Genomic DNA, 17,080 nt, shown 5'->3' on the forward strand with positions numbered 1-17,080 from the left:
AGCACCGCAGCTTCAATATGAACTAGAAATGCAATTCCAAGGAATTACCAGTGCATGAAAATGCAAAAATAGATAGATAATGTAGATATGGTTACTAAGGTGTAGCTAGGGTAAACATGGTGGTTGCATAGTTTACAGAGAGTTGATAGTGTGAAGGTAGACAGTTTAAAGATGAAACATTCCAGTTCTAACTTAACTAATGATTTCTATTCATGTTAAAATGTTGATTAGTTAACTTAGCTAATGATTTCTAGCAGTTACGCTAAAAATGCTTATTATGCTAGCAATGCTAACTTTACTAACAATGTTAACCAGGTTGATTAGCTAACTTATCCGATGATTTCTAGCAGTAATGCTAAAAATGCTAACTATGCTAACAATGCTAAATTTGCTAACAATGCTAACCAGGTTGATTAGCTAACTTAGTTGATGATTTTTTGCAGTTATGCTAAAAATGCTAACTATGCTAACAATGCTAACTATGTTAACCATGCTAACTAGCTAACTTGCTAGCGAGGACTTTTATTTTGAAACATGTGTTGCTAGGGTATCCATGGTGGCCACTATCAGGAAACAATAAGTTACTGCAGTATAATCAAGTTGGTTGCTATGGAAACGGTCATAAACACTTCATTTTAATGGTTGCTATGTTGGTTGCTAGGTACATGGAGGTTTCATGTAGTTGACTGGCGGCATAGTGGATGATAAATGACAGTTGGAATGGTTGAACAGTTCAATAGTTGAGTAGTTTCAATGGTTAAATGATTTAATAGTGTATTATTGCAGTGAGGACTTTTATTTTGAAACAGTTGTGGTCAGAGGAATCAGTTAACAGGATATGTGTAGTCTTCAGAGAGATTGTATGCTTAAAGCCAGAGAAACTGACAGTTGGTGCCCAGGTGGCCGGCCATCTGGTGTAAGATTCTAATTGCTGCCGTGATGTCATAATGAGCCATGTTAAGTCTATGGGGGAAATTGTAATAGTTTTTAACTAATAGTTTAAAAAGTATAAAAGTTACAAAGTTGAAAAATACAAAGCCCACATCGCGTAAGTAAGACCTACGCGTCAAAATTTGAATGGAGTTTCTACGTTAAGCGGTTGAAGCTGAATTGCGTGCGTTAGAAGAAGAAGAAGAAGACCGAGGAAGAACAGTACAGTGCATTTTCATGCACTGTAATTATGAACATGCTATTATGCCACACAAAAACACGAGGTAAGTGGAGCTAAATGAAGTTATTATTTTGCTGTCACTTCGTCTGTTTTATGGCCTAGAAGGTTGTATTTGGTATCTGTGGATAGCTCTAGCTCTCCTCTTTCATCTGATATGTGTGCCATACAGTATCTTTTTGATCGCGATTTCACGAGGAAATCAAACGAGAGTAAAGGTAGCCAAAGTTATATGACATTATTATTTGTTTGTAACTTCGTCTGATTTTATAATACGGAATGATCGATGTATTTGGTATCAATGCAAAGCTCTGCTTCTTCTCTTTCATTTGATATGCGTGTCATGTCTGTGCGATGCGTGGTCCGCGAGTAATTCAAGCGAGAGTTCTGGATGCGCCGGTGAACGCAGAGCAATATAGACTGTAAATATGATATACTTTGAAAATAAAATAAAATCATGAAGTTAAATCATACTTGATCGTACAGACAAGTGTCTAGTATCGTTGGAAAGCCCCGGTTCTGCTCTTTCCTGCAATATAAGTCTCATCTCGCTGTGACTAATAATAGCGGAACAATGTAACAAAGAAAATGTGTGCGTTTTTTGACGCACTTTGCGTCCGTCGGGCTCATAGGGTTAAGCATCTAGTGTTTATGTTGGCTAATTGTATCTGGATATGGTGCTATCAGAGCAAGAAGTTAGATATGGCGCATGACGTGCAGTGATGCATCATATTAAAAAAAAAAAAGCCAGTGAAATGAGGCACCGAAATTCACGTTGTTATTCGGTATGGTTACTACCGTTTGCGTCGGCACCGGTTCCATACTAGAACCGTGTTTCGGTGCCCAACCCTACCGGCGACCCAACCAGGGTCGGAGGCAATGGAACAAATACATTTAACAATATTCAGGGTTCGTACACCTTTTTCATGGCCAAATTCCAGCACTTTTTAAGGACTTTCAAGACCAGTTTTCCAGTATCGAAATCGAGTGTGAACAAATCCAAAGCCCTGTTGTTTGAGGTCACTGTAGGACATAAAAACTGAAAATTTGATACAACCTAAGCCAACCAGCAGCTATCATTAGGTTAACTGAATGGGGCATAGAAAATGGAACCATTTCATTAGTGTTTGCTGCTGCTCTATTTGGTCTATGTCATATCAAATTTCCTTGTTCTTTTTCTTACTGACAGCACTCGATAGTGTTGAACAGCATGGATTGATTCACACCATATTTCAGGGGTGTGATTGGCAAAGGACAAAAAAGAGGAAAATATACCCAGCACCCCCGGGAGAAATTTTTGAAAAATAACCCCTTAAATGATAACATCTGATGACTTTTATGAGAACTATTGATAAACTGTGATACATATATTTCAAACATTATAACCACAATATAGTCTATATATAAGTCTATAACTAATGTATAGCAAAGTAGCCTAGGCCTACTCAAGACTCAACCAGATATGGCTGAAATATGTAGGCTATCATGATCATTTTGCCAACAATGATGTAGAACCATGGATTTTCTCAGTTCATAACATGTTTTGTTTCAACTTAAATCAACATAACGTTAACATTTTGACTACATGTTTTAATATAGGCCTACTTGATCACATATAGCCTGCCCCCTTACAGTCCTCTAGTCCTGATAGTGAACCATAGGCCTATAGATATTGATGCTGTTTGAAGAGGTTGCTCCGAAGAAAATCAAATTGCACCACTCCCTCTCCTTCCAAAGTATCATGTCATACACCCCTCCTCATTAAATAAATGGCAGGCCCTACTGTTATATGCTTCATCACTAGTTGTTCAAGTGCACACACTAAATGGAGAGCTATGATTAAAATTCAGACTGTGCCTTTAAATAGGCGACTTTTTTCATCTATCAGCACAATGCGACAGTAAGCCATTTCCACTACAAAATCAGCTCAATATTATGTGCAAGACTGATGTTTACCAAGCATGCCAGCGTGTTAATATCTTATCACAATCATACGTTTTCTCATAGTGAGATGGCTATCCCGAAATATGTTTTGAATGACATGGGGCACACGTCGGTGAACGGCTAGACAAACGCGAAATGACAAGGTGTTAACTAAACAATTTAGTAGACCTAAGGTCGACAGGCTTTGTGGTTAAAACGATGAAAACCAGTAGGCTAGTCGGCCACAGCTAACTTCAAGCACAATAGCTTAGACTTACACGCGCATAAATTAAAAGTCAATTATCAGCATCACGAGATTGCTGCTGTCATTATTATCGAAAAATCCAGACACGTTAAACTGGACGCGAACGCGTGGCAAAGCCAAAACAACTTGATGTCTCTTTAAATAAATCATTTTACCTTTACCGTTTCATGGCTTCTGCTAAGAAACAAATAGTTCACCACACACATCGAACTTGCATCAAACATTCATCAACACACGTCTGCTTTCACTTTCAATGAAGAAGACTATAGCGAACGGACATGTTTGCGGAGTGATGAATGAGAAGCACCAAACCCGTCGTCATTGTCAGCGCAGCGCATAGACAGCAAATTAATTTTATTTCCCTTCATTTAATTATTGGTCTATTTAGGTCAGACTGTCGAGAAATATGTAGGCCTAGCACTTTCAAGCATTCACAAGCACTTAACCCGAAATCCAAGTATTTTTCAAACCTTGAAAACACCACATTAAAATCCAAGCATTTTCATGGATTTCAAGCACCCGTACGAACCCTGAATATTTACAGACAGCCTATCATTGGTCCACAGGTGCTCAAAATATGGAACGCAATAGGATAGCCCTGCTGACTTTGTGCATATAGCTCTCTGCCCACGTTTCAATTCAATGATGCGCTTTGTGCCGCCGTCTGGAACAGATAGGCCGCCTTGAAAGTGCCGCTCCGTCTGGTAGGCTATGGTGCCGTCTGATATTCTTTTCAAACAACGAGACAGCCGCAAATCAACATCAAAAGCATGTCAGGTACACAAGTTTTGCATTTGTGAACTGAGTAGCCTAAGGTGAATGCCGGGTTTCCTTCCTTCTTAAGGGGAGACACTACATGAATAGGGTAAAGAAATTAACTTACAGATATCCTCATGAAACTTCACCAGCTGATTACTCACATAAATGTGTGAAAAAAATGTATTGCAAGTTTTCTGTAATTTAATGTTTGAATATGTTAATTAGGCGTTCTCATTAATTATGCGCTAATTTGCATATATTTCAAACCTCAAAAACTCAACATTAGACAAAGCCAGGTCCAAAATTCTTTTTTCATGTTGTATATCTATCTATTAAAGCAAGGAACGTCTGTCTGTGTGTCACTCTGTCTGTCTGTCTGTCTGTCTGTGCCACGCATAACTCTCGAACCGCTCATCCGACTGACCTAAAATTTGACACGGGTATTGCTAATGCCATGCGTGAGTGCAGTGCGGAGTTTGGTTGTTGTTGGACAACAAATGACAAAGATATCGTTAAATTAAGCGAAATACAACTCTACCGCAATCCCACAATTCTACCGCTCTCGCACTAGCCACTCCCCCTCACTCACTCCAGCATAGAAACAAAAAAGCCCATTTTGCTGACACTCAAGTTGCCAATCATGGAAATTACTATGTCTCACGTAAACAACGGACCGTTTCAAGATTGTTCATGTTGGATAAACATGCTGAGTCTGACACACATGCACCCGGCTGTTACAGTCACATGCACCAGGCTGTTACAGTCACGTAACGTTGCATAGCTTAGGCTTCTCAACAACCGCGGTTGCCTAGCGCTTCTGTTGCCTTATCAGGCCGACACACACGTCGGTACCATTCTGTTAAAATTTGCATTTAAAACAGCGGCTCTTCACTCTATCTGGACATCGGCTACAGGCTTAACATTCATTCAAACATCACTCCGAGTTCATAGCACTGGCATATGGCCATGGTCATGCGGTTAACTTTAGACTATAATTTCCCAACAACAGCAAAAACGCACGGGTATGTAACATGTGTCTAATATTGCCATTAGCTGCAACTCAAACGCCTTTCCCCTTCACTTTTTTACTTTGCAAGGAAAGTAAAAAGCTCTAACTGCACGGGCCTGATTCTACATCATCACCAATCTAACATGATCTACTACCTGCATCAACGTCATTGGGTAACATATGTTTCTTGGAAAACATTGTTTGCACGGGCACTGCCCTAGTATAGTAAATCCAAAGACATGTCCAGAGGGGTTTATGGATATTTAATTTAGTTTTCCAGTAAACCTGAAATTACTGTCAATACCCATAAAAACTTGATTTTTGCCTCATTAAGAATAAAACGTCATATAAATCAGGATTAGAATAATAAATCAACAAACCCCTCTGAAGAAGTCTTCACAATATACTTAGGAATAAAACTGGAAAGTTCGGTGTATGTAGGTGATACAGAAGTGGAGTTTTTGAGCTTAGAGTGGAATCCGGAGGAAACTCGTTTCGAGAAAACAGCCTTGAAATCATAGAAACACAGCCATTGAGATACCGTTCTAAAGCCTAGACCCACCTATGAACTTTCGCGATTGGTTGCTAATACAAAGGAAATGCCCATATTTGGATGCATAGCGTCATGCACAAGGAACAGGGCTTTCCAACGGTGTCACACACGATATGCTTCGGATCACGGTCGCGGTAGGACATGACACTTAAGAATGGGAACTTTTGGTGAAATTAGGAAAAATATATAGGCGCGAGTAGTCAAAATGTCACGAAATAAACACCTAAATGTGCAAATCGGACTTTGTTGTTGTAGTAGGGTGAAAGAATACATGCTAAGGTAGCAAACTAGCACAAAATCTCAAAATTGGCCGATGCATGGAAAAACAACATTTTCACCTGCCGTGTCTCGCCTTAAAGTGTAAGTTTGGCGGAAATTGAAAATAAAGCTATTTTCTGAATGAAAATACATCAACTAAGCCGTGGAGGAAGTAATTTTCGCTCATCACGCAGTACAGAGCTAGCACGGGCAGGAGCGCCAGCCCAAAATCGCAAACAGTGGGTGTGGATGGGGATTAGAGCCACACGCTTTCAAAATCGCATTTTTAAACCACTAACAGTGCTCAAAACAGCGCCAAACCTCATCAGTAGCTTGCTCTAGGTGTCTACACATAAAACGAAGCACCAATCAGTCTGTAAACTTTGGAATAGTCAGTATACACGTAGAATCAATTCTAGACCGCAACACCCCATCTGAAGCACAGAAATGTCTCGCGAGATCTCACACGAGAGGTCGTGGACTTTCCTTAGTGAGGAGCTGGAAGGAGTTAGTGTTCATAACAGTGTTCTTTTATAAACGTCGGGTTCATGAGCCAAGTTGTTGGTGCTTCGTTTTATGTGTAGACACCTAGAGCAAGCTTCTGACGAGGTTTGGCGCTGTTTTGAGCAATGTTAGTGGTTTAAAAATGCGATTTTGACTACCCGTAGGAATAGGTCCCGTGCTTCCGTGTGAGATCTCGCGAGACATTTCGGTGCTTCAGATGGAGTTGCGGTCTTGAATTGATTCTACCTATATACTGACTATTCCAAAGTTTACAGACTGTTTGGTGCTTCGTTTTATGTGTAGACACCTAGAGCAAGCTACTGATGAGGTTTGGCGCTGTTTTGAGCAATGTTAGTGGTTTAAAAATGCGATTTTGAAAGCGTGTGGCTCTAATCCCCATCCACACCCACTGTTTGCGATTTTGGGCTGGCGCTCCTGCCCGTGCTAGCTCTGTACTGCGTGATGAGCGAAAATTACTTCCTCCACGGCTTAGTTGATGTATTTTCATTCTGAAAATAGCTTTATTTTCAATTTCCGCCAAACTTACGCTTATAGACTTTTTGACCCAATTTCTCCCAATGAACTCCTCGCTCACCTATTTCTTGTAGGCAAATAATAAACATGTCAGTATTAGACATTGGTCAATAAGTATTTAAGAATAAAGTAGAAGACTTAACCCTCTAGGCGCCACAGGCGGATGTAGTCGACAAGATGCGGTCGATTTTGTCAAATAGGGTGTCAAATTTCGTTCAAACTCCCTGCCACTAGTTGGTAGACATGTCATACTACGTCCCCGACTCAGAATTATGTCATGCTTCTATACAAAATATTTGAGCACGGGCGCTTTAAACCAGTGCGAAATATCAGCTGAGCTAGCTTGCGTGTGAGCCATTGTATCAGAGCGGTATTGTGAACGTAAACAAGTATTAGCATTAGATAATCGTCTGAACACATGGAAAAAGTTTACCAGGAATGAAGTGTTGGGTCTTCTGTTCGCTGACAGTTATTCTGAAGGGAAATATCTGCGTTCAGAAAGTGACAGGGATTTGTTTATTCACACGCGTCTCTGCCTAGCAATGCTGCAGCTGGACAACGTGAGAGATAAGTCCTACACCAAGCACAAACGTGGATCCTTTGCCCAATGTCAGTGTTAGGAACATTATTTCACGGGTCTAGGTGTTCATAGGGAAGTTAGAAGACCCTCATCAGACGTGTTATTTGTGTAGAGAACGACAGGATTGGTTGGGGCACTGCCATTTTATCACGCTAGCCATTTTGCCCTTTCGTTTTCCTTGTGCCTCTCCATAATTGCGAGGACAGGTAACGTGATGGAGAATTTGTGCAGCAGTAGTGTGGGTAGTCACAATGAGAATGAGAATGAAAGCCATGCTGATTCAGTCCAATCGGGAGGCGCGCGTGGCAGACCTACAGGCTGTCGTCAGACAAAATAGGCAACAGGTGTAGGCAGTGTGGGCTGTTTTTTTATGTTATGCCTTGCAATGAGAAGTACCATGAAACACTACAAGAAGTGTCACCTGGATGAATAGGGATTCATTATATTTACAATAAAAAGCCTGCTACAGAAATTTGCATTCCCATCATCTTTCCATTTATTATTTATTACACTATTGATTTACTATTTCCCTGACCATTTAGTATGGCGAACCCTGACCTTTCCCGCAGGCTGGAAATCAGACTTCAAACAGGATTTAAGAATAAAAGACTGACTACTACCAGAATCAACCAAAGCCTGCAGAGTCTTTCCTTTCACCTTTACTGGGACAGTGACATCAGACGCAACAGGGAAGTGCATGCTAGGGCCAGGGAGGTAACACAGTCTAGCATCAGATACTTTTTTAAGAGGATAGTTAGGCCTGATATGACCTAGTTGACCACAACCATGACAGACAGGGCTTTTGGATGCTAAAGCTGAGGTGGGGTTGACACTGGAGCTAAAACTGGAGCTATTGGGGTAGTTAGATGCCCTAAACACCCGAGTACTATCACCCGCAGACCTACCAGGCACTGAGGTCTTCTCTGGTTCACAATGGGGTCTTCTCCAGGAGTCCTGTTGTGGACCCATGTGGTAGCCTCTTCTGGAGGGTCTGGCAACCATGTAAGTCTCCACCAGTTCAGCTGCTTGTGTTGAGGAGTGTGGGATGCGTTCTCTCACCCACACCTGTAGCTCTGGGTTCAGCATGCCCAGGAACTGCTCAAGCACGATCTGGTCACACACCTGGTCCTTGTTTAGGGTCTCCGGGAACAAGCCACTTCTCCAACAAGTCTTACAGCCGGGCTTGAAGTTCTTTAGCCGTTTCCCCCTCAAGGATGGTCTTTGAACGGAAGCGCTGGCGATACGTCTCGGCTTGTTTCAATTTGCCATAATCTTGGCTGTCTTCATAACTCATGGCTATGTATGCAGCTCTGGCCTTGGCCTTCAACAAGGGCACAAGGTAAAATGCCCAAGAGTCAATAGGCCAATGTGAAGCTGCTGCTAGCCTCTCAAAGGTAGTTAAATAATTTTCATCATCTTCATCAAAAGGAACCAATCTCGGGGGTCTCCACCGCAATTGGAAGTTCGGCGGTGTGGTGAGGCCAAGACCGGTGGAGTTCAGGGAACTCTGCAACCTGGGTGCTGGTTGCGGATTTGAGGGTATCAGCGGAGTTGGTATATCCAACAAAGGCAAGCTGAGAAGAGGGTCTGACGCTGCAGAAGTTGGGCGGGCGCTGGTGGGCGCCAAACCGATGAGCCCGGTGAGTCCTGTCGCCTGCGTCGCTGTCGGCCCGTCTCTCACCAGCCTCTGCAACTGCTGAAACTGGTGCTCCATGGCTTTCCACCGTTGGTCTTGACGTAGCGATTCCGTCTCAAGCTGGTCCTGCTGACGTCGCTGAGCCTCGACCACAGACTTCATGAGCCGCTCCAACCGTTCCGTACGGTCCTCAACAGGGGGAGTAGGAGGCCTGGACAATGGTGCAGACCTGGGCCTGGTCCCCGTTGCTGAACCGCCTCTGGAGGGTGCTGTACCTCCAGCTTGATCCGCCATCATATTTTGCTGAGTGTTGCTCCGACACTGGGTACCCGGAAAACTGCTGCCACCAAATGTTGAGGGTAGATGTAGGAGTGCGGTCTGGAGCCTAGTTGGTAACACTCAGGAGGACACAGGAGGTGTTGTATGATGGGATTTTATTTGTTCCCAAATAAGGCCAATATGTTGGCATATGAATAATAACAAATAAACAAAAGGAAAAAAAAGATGGAAAAGAAAATACTTTCAAAAAATGAAACAAAACTTGACATGAGAGTCAAAAAGGATAATTATGCAATAATAGCCGGCAATAATGACTGACCTTAACAAGTCACAACAATAGTTCACTGAGAGCCAATAGGACATACGTCCTGTCACCGTCTGCTCTCTCGAATGACTGACAAGACACCATACAAATAGGCCTGAGGATTACACCTAGAATTGGCACATACCAACTCAAAATGACTGGCAGGGGGGGTCTCAGGTACCTAAACAGGAAAAAGCTAATACAGCTATAAATAAACATTCTATTACTCTAGAAATACCAGTATGCATTATTATTTAGTACCGTGCTTATTTTGGCATAGCCAAAATATATAAAAACAGCAAAAATAACAAATCCGAAAACTTCGGGTCACTTCAGATAGACCCCGAAGTTCCACTGTAAACTTCAGGGATGCAAACAGCTCGCTTTTCGGCGCCTCCCGCTTTTTTCACGTAATTTCGGGTGACTTGTGTGAATCGTGCAGATCCGAAGAGTTTTTTTTTAGGGGGGGGGGGGGGGGGGGGGTGGTCTGTAGATAATTGACATGCAGTAAATGAAGAAGAAAACAATTCTTTCTACTTCGAAGTTGTCCATTGAATTGCATGTGACAAGGGGAAACATCTGCTAATGACATCAGAGAATTCACTGCATGAGGGCAGTGACGGAGAACGGACTAAGCCTACTTTGCCTATAGGCCTATTCGGACGGGATTAGTTTTATGGGGTGACATCAGGTAAAGTAATAATTACCAGGTAATGTAGTCCCGTCCGGACGCGCCATGTCAGTAAACATAACGGAGTATGTCGGTGACATTTACAGACACTTTTACCTTCCGTAAAACGGTCCGGAGAAATTACCTTAGGTAATATTAATCCCGTGCGAACGCGACCCTCTGTAAAGATGTCTGTAATATTTCGTCACATCCTGATTGGAAAACAATTCCACCATAGTCTGAATGAAAACATGACATGCTGTGTAGCTCCTAATAGGACGTTAGCTAGTTTGCCTATTAGCTTGATATTGTTAGCCATTTCAAACTACTTGTGGCATAACATAAAGCTAACGTTTGCTAGTTTAACCAACTTGTAGTCTTTCAAATCTGAAAATGCCGCACGTACCTGACGCAAAGTATCACGTGCACAGCGACGAAGATGTGACGGCAGAACGTAAACGTAGTTACTCCTCCCATGTCAAGTAAAATGACAGAGATGTCTAGTCCCGTCCGAATTGGACATTTATATTACAGAGGTCATATGATAAACCTGCATTACTGTACGTCCCCCCATAAAACTAATCCCGTCCGAATAGGCCTTAAGGATAACCAGATTACGCACCGTTAGCATGTCCTCCGTTTACTATGTGGATAAAGTTTAGTTCATGATGCACACCTCTGGATGGGTTATAAAAGCTGACTCTGCTGATATCATCAATAATAAAATCAGGATTAAGATCAGATCAAACAGCTCTGTGTCTACCGTAACATGTCCAAAAATAGCCTTTGTCTTTTAAGTGTCGGGAGGAGCACATCTGTCTACCGTGGAGCATAACCTAGAATTGTTTTTTAGACTATGCCTACTTAGCCTATTATGGGAAGACAATTACGTGAGTGAGGCTAATTTGTCATGTTATGTTGTTTAGTAGTTGTATTGGAAATCATGGCCTTATTGTAGTAGTTGTTAATTTATGTCAACATCGTTTGAATTGTAGCAATGTGGCTACTCGCGATTAGCATAATTTTGGTTTAGCCCTTATCATTTTTTGCATTTAGATTACCAACCAACTATATCCTCTTTTTTTATTGGCCTACTATGTTTGGATTAGATGTAGCTGGCAGTGCAGCAACCTGCCTTGACAAAAAAAAAAACTTGTAGGAGTGTGGGACTTGCATAAAGAATAGCTATAGTATAGAATATAGAACACAATAAAGCAATGTTGAGAAGAGCTAGTCTTATAGAGGAGCTGGTTGGACATTAGCTTATATAAAAAATAGTATTCCCATCATTTGTTTGTACTTGACAGTAATTGTTTTGTCTATATTATTAGTGGTGTGCCAATATTTCACTGAAATCATTTTGGACAAAACAAAAAAAGGTTGCACTGGGTGTTCTTTCAAGATTTCAGTGGCCAAACATTACTACAATGGCTTTTCTCGGCATACACTGCATGCTCAAGGTGCAATAGTTTGCCAAGATGATGATGATGGTACAGCAACTTTGACTCAGAGTAAAGGTACTGAACATCATGACCCCTCTACATTCACCGTAGTGACCATATATAGGCCTTCCTCCAAGATGCTCGATACCCAAACTGCGCACCTAAGCACACCTACCCCGCCTCCCCCCCCCCCCCCCCCCCGCTCCGAGGCTCTCTCTTTTTTGACCACATGTGTGTTTGCATCCCTGAAACTTAAACAGACCACTCGCGGCAAACACTCTCTAATAGCGTCTTTCCACTGGGCATTTTCGTAACGGTACGGTACGGCTCGGTGCGACTCTACTCTGTTTGGGAGCATTTCCACTGCGGATTAGCGGGTGGAGCCGTTACTATTTTTAGTACCTCCTCGTAGCTGTTTCAGAGGTGGGTCTACTCGGGACTAGTCGATACTAAAATGTCAAGTGAACAGTGATGTCCACTGATTGGTCAGATAAATCACGTCATGCACGCAATGAAGGCCCAGGATCTTGACCAGTGCCACCACCAATTATATCTATGCACTGCTTGACTTGCTAGCTCGATGAGTTGCGATAAACGATAATAGTAACACAGGACATTCTCCACTCATTCTGCTAGGACCATGCATTTAATTAGCCTACCTTTCACTGCCTTGCAATCAGTATTAAAACAGCTCTGCAAAGTTAAAACCAACTAGCAAAATGCTAATCGCGATTAGCATGCCATTTGAACTGCAGTTATAACGAGACCTAGCTGGACGTAGTTTGTTGCACAGATGGTCGATCATTTTAACGTCTAAACAGACGGTGTGCGGTGTCCTAACATGGTCGCCTAGTGTAATGGTCAGTGCATGGATTTGTTAAGAAAATAACTTAATATCAGACAATGCTGCTGCCAGTTACTGTCTGGTTACTAGCGAGCTAGCTAGCCTCCTAGCTAAGGTAACATTTTAAACGGAGAAGTGTAATGTCTCTGAAGTGACAATTACCTGAATAACATTATAGTGACGTTAGTTAAAGTGGGTAGTTTATACTGAAATGAACTTGCAACAGTATATTCAGTTTAAGCGAAGTCCCTCAACTGTTAGTGACCTGGTAGCACATTGCTGTAGTATGCCATCCACTTGTTAGCTTTTTAAGCTAGCGTTCGCGAGCTAGTTCTAGCCAGCTCGGTTCACAGACTAATTAAATTATTCATTCCGTGTCCTATATAATGATTCATTGGTATCATGGATGATTTTAGACAGTAACATTGTAATCACAATTGTGTTTGTATGCTGTTACTGATTATTAAGAGAGAAAGTTTCCACAGTTGTGTTCACTTTTTACTGACTGCGGTGTGACAACTTCTAGTGGCCTGAAACCGACGTAACGTCAGTGGGAACCCCGCCGACTCCACCCACTTTCAGGTCACGGTTTAGGTGGAAAGGCAAATAGTACTGGTACCGAGCTGTGCCGTGTAGAGCCGCGCTGTACCGTACCGTGTAGAGTCGGACTAGTTTGGCAGTCGAAAAGAGACATAATACAAACAAGACGAGACAAGACGAAACACCGGTAAGACAAACGCTATGATAACACATGTATCTATTACAGTGGGTACGGGTTGAGAATGCACCTTCTCCCGCGGGACTCCCGAAGAGATCCCGCAGTGCGTCAAGCCGATTTTTTTCGAGGCTAAGGCAATGTACCCAAACAACCACCAGGTGGCAGAAAGTTTCAACTGCATTTAATGATGAAGACCGCATATCCGTCAATAGTCGACTCCTTAATCTCACTGAATCATTAAAATGAAGGTGATGACTGGCGAAATTATTCAAACGACACTTCAATGAACCATTGTTGAAATGAATGAAAATGGTTATAGAAATCGCCTACAGCCAGCGTTATAAGAAATATATAAGTAATAGTTAAAGTCTTCTTCCGTATTAAACAGATAGCCTACGGGACGCTCTTTGTTCCGTAGGCTATTTTAAGGAACTACTCAATGCACACACACTGGGTAAACTGGCGCGCTACAAACATTAAAATGTCAAATCATATTTATTTCTCTTTGTCGCCATGATATTGGGGGAAACGCGGAGAGGCGAGATGGTCAGTCCTCGTATTTGTTCTTCGCGTTTCGTTATAAGAAATATATAAGTAATAGTTAAAGTCTTCTTCTGTATTAAACAGATAGCCTACGGGACGCTCTTTGTTCCGTATTTTAAGGAACTGCTCAATTCACACACACTGGGTAAACTGGCGCGCTACAAACATTAAAATGTCAAATCATATTTATTTCTTTTTGTCGCCATGATATTGGGGGAAACGCGGAGAGGCGAGATGGTCAGTCCTCGTATTTTTTCTTCGCGTTTCGTTATAAGAAATATATAAGTAATAGTTAAAGTCTTCTTCTGTATTAAACAGATAGCCTACGGGACGCTCTTTGTTCCGTATTTTAAGGAACTACTCAATGCACACACACTGGGTAAACTGGCGCGCTACAAACATTAAAATGTCAAATCATATGTATTTCTCTTTGTCGCCATGATATTGGGGGAAACGCGGAGAGGCGAGATGGTCAGTCCTCGTATTTTTTCTTCGCGTTTCGTTAAAAGAAATATATAAGTAATAGTTAAAGTCTTCTTCTGTATTGAACAGATAGCCTACGGGACGCTCTTTGTTCCGTATTTTAAGGAGCTACTCAATGCACACACACTGGGTAAACTGGCGCGCTACAAACATTAAAATGTCAAATCATATTTATTTCTTTGTCGCCATGGTAGGCCTATTGGGGGAAACGCGCAGAGGCGAGATGGTCAGTCCTCGTATTTATTCTTCGCGTTTCGTCATAAGAATATATAAGTAATAGTTAAAGTCTTCTTCTGTATTCTCTGCCACATTCGACAACAGCATTCAAGTTCCTTCTCAGCACGATGACGTGACTTTGCTTGCTGTTGGCCCAGATTAGAACAACATGCTCGACCCGCTTATTGTAAAAAGTAGCCTAGTCTAACTTAGTCGTAGCGTCATTGAGCTATGCAAAATTGGTATCTCATATGCATGTAAAACAATAATATAGCCTATATTGCCTAATTATATATAGCCTATAATTGCTCAGAATTTGGGAAACATGCATTTAGTCTACCTTTTTTTTGTTCCGTGTCAGCATTCATCCAAAAATGTGGCTGTTTGACTCAACATTGAACATAATTAGCCTAGGATTTTCCTATACAAATTCTGTTTCAGCCGTTCCTCACATGAATGCCTTGAAGCTCTCCCAAGCATGAAATGCAGGCATAGAATATTATTAAGAAACTCTTTATTAACGTCTTCATCAATGGACCAAAAGTCCATTGCTCCGCGATTATAAATTGCAGCGAGATGAAACCTTTATTGCACGACGTGGGGAAGAGCAGACGTGGGGCTTTCCAACGAGCCACTAGGCCTATAAGTTGCGCAAGGACGCAAATATTGCATGCTCATACCAATTGTAGGCTATATGCCTTGATGACATTAAATTAAGAAATATTTCCTGATTTGGGAAACTTTTAGTTTATTTTTCTTTCCATAATACCATTCGATCTTGCTGGAAATTATCAGACTTGAGAAACACGCATTGCATCGGCAACTTCGCTGCTCAGTAGACGATTCTGCCACTTTCTGTAGAGGCCAGCAGTTCGAGATAAAAGCTGCAGATCATAGACAGAGAAAGCATACCCAGCAAACAATTAACGTTCTGCTAACTTTCACTAACGTTAGCTTTTGGTTCCCCTATGGTTCGTTTTTCAGCAACCTACTAATAACGTTTAGAGAACGTTATCTCCAGGTTGTCAAAACAAATAACGTTCCCCTAACGTTTTTACAACTAAAGAAAAAAACGTTATATTCTGGTTGAATCCCAGCAAGCAAATAACGTTAGCCGCTGGTTCTCCTGTGGTTAGTTTATCAGTAACCTTCTAATACCCTGGAGAGAACGTTAGCTCCAGGTTATCAAAGTTTCCCGAACGTTATTACAACTAAAGAAAAAAACGTTATATTCTGGTTGCATTTCTCTTTTCACACAACGTTGCTACTTAGTTGTTTTTAGGTATCTTATTTGTATAACCATATCGGTATTCTCTGGTTATGTGCGTGGGGTTGACTGATGAAAATCGCCCCAGAGTTTCTATGAGTTTCCAATTGAACACGGCCAGCAGCCACACTGCAAAGTCGGAATAATGTGTTGCAAAATCGATAGCCCTATTCTATTCTTCCCCCCTCTGTTGGATTGATATTCGGCCGACCAAAGCCAGCCCGTCAGCTAAAGGGGCCAGCGCGAGAAGCTATGTTGAGAAACTTTCATCTCGGGTCCGTGAGTTCTGGGGTGTTGTTTTAGCAGACTCAACCTCGCTAACTTTAAGACATTTGGATAACACAGAGATAAAGTTACTCACGTAGGCTGGCTGTATAGTATCGATCACATTCTTCACATCGTTCTCCATGCACTTGTTCCATTAAGTCCAACAGGCTTTTAAAAAACACTGTACAGGGTAAACCGGGTGGAAGAGCTAGCTAGCCATAGTCCCAGGCAGGCACACAACGATTTCATGCTAACTAATCTGACGAATAGTGTTGGATTAGTCCATAATCGATTAGAGTGGCATCTTAAATGCATTCATGTTTTTAAAGCTTTATTTGTTATGAAAATATGATGATGAGGACTCCAATGAATTCTTTCTCAAACGTTGAGACTGCATCTTAAACAGCACAATGTTCCCGGGGGAGAATTGTTTTATATTAACACGTAGTCCAAGTTATAGCCTATGTTACTGTGCTGTTCACTCAGCCTATCCCACAATTCCCAGTCCCAATTTAAAACAAAATAAACCAAAATCCATCATAATTCTGAACCGAGGACTTTTAATGGCATACGATGCAATAAAAACAGCCTGTTTTGAATGTTGAAACAGTGTGTTAGGCTAGCGCCTGCTCTGCTTATGTTTTGATCTGACTAATCGTTTATTATAGGAAAAGACACCGTAGACAAGAAAGTATTAGACCTAACCGCATTTAAATACTTAGCTGACACAAAATCATGATAACAAGCCGTATACGTCGCAGTTCAACAAGCAGCTGCATACTGGTAAGTAAATAAACATGCGTGCGGTATATTGTCATTGCCTTAATCATCAGAGACATTCGCTCTCCCAGGTTGCAG

The sequence above is a fragment of the Sardina pilchardus genome, chromosome 3, assembly GCF_963854185.1.
Source record: "Sardina pilchardus chromosome 3, fSarPil1.1, whole genome shotgun sequence".
NCBI classification, from domain to species: Eukaryota; Metazoa; Chordata; class Actinopteri; order Clupeiformes; family Clupeidae; genus Sardina; species Sardina pilchardus.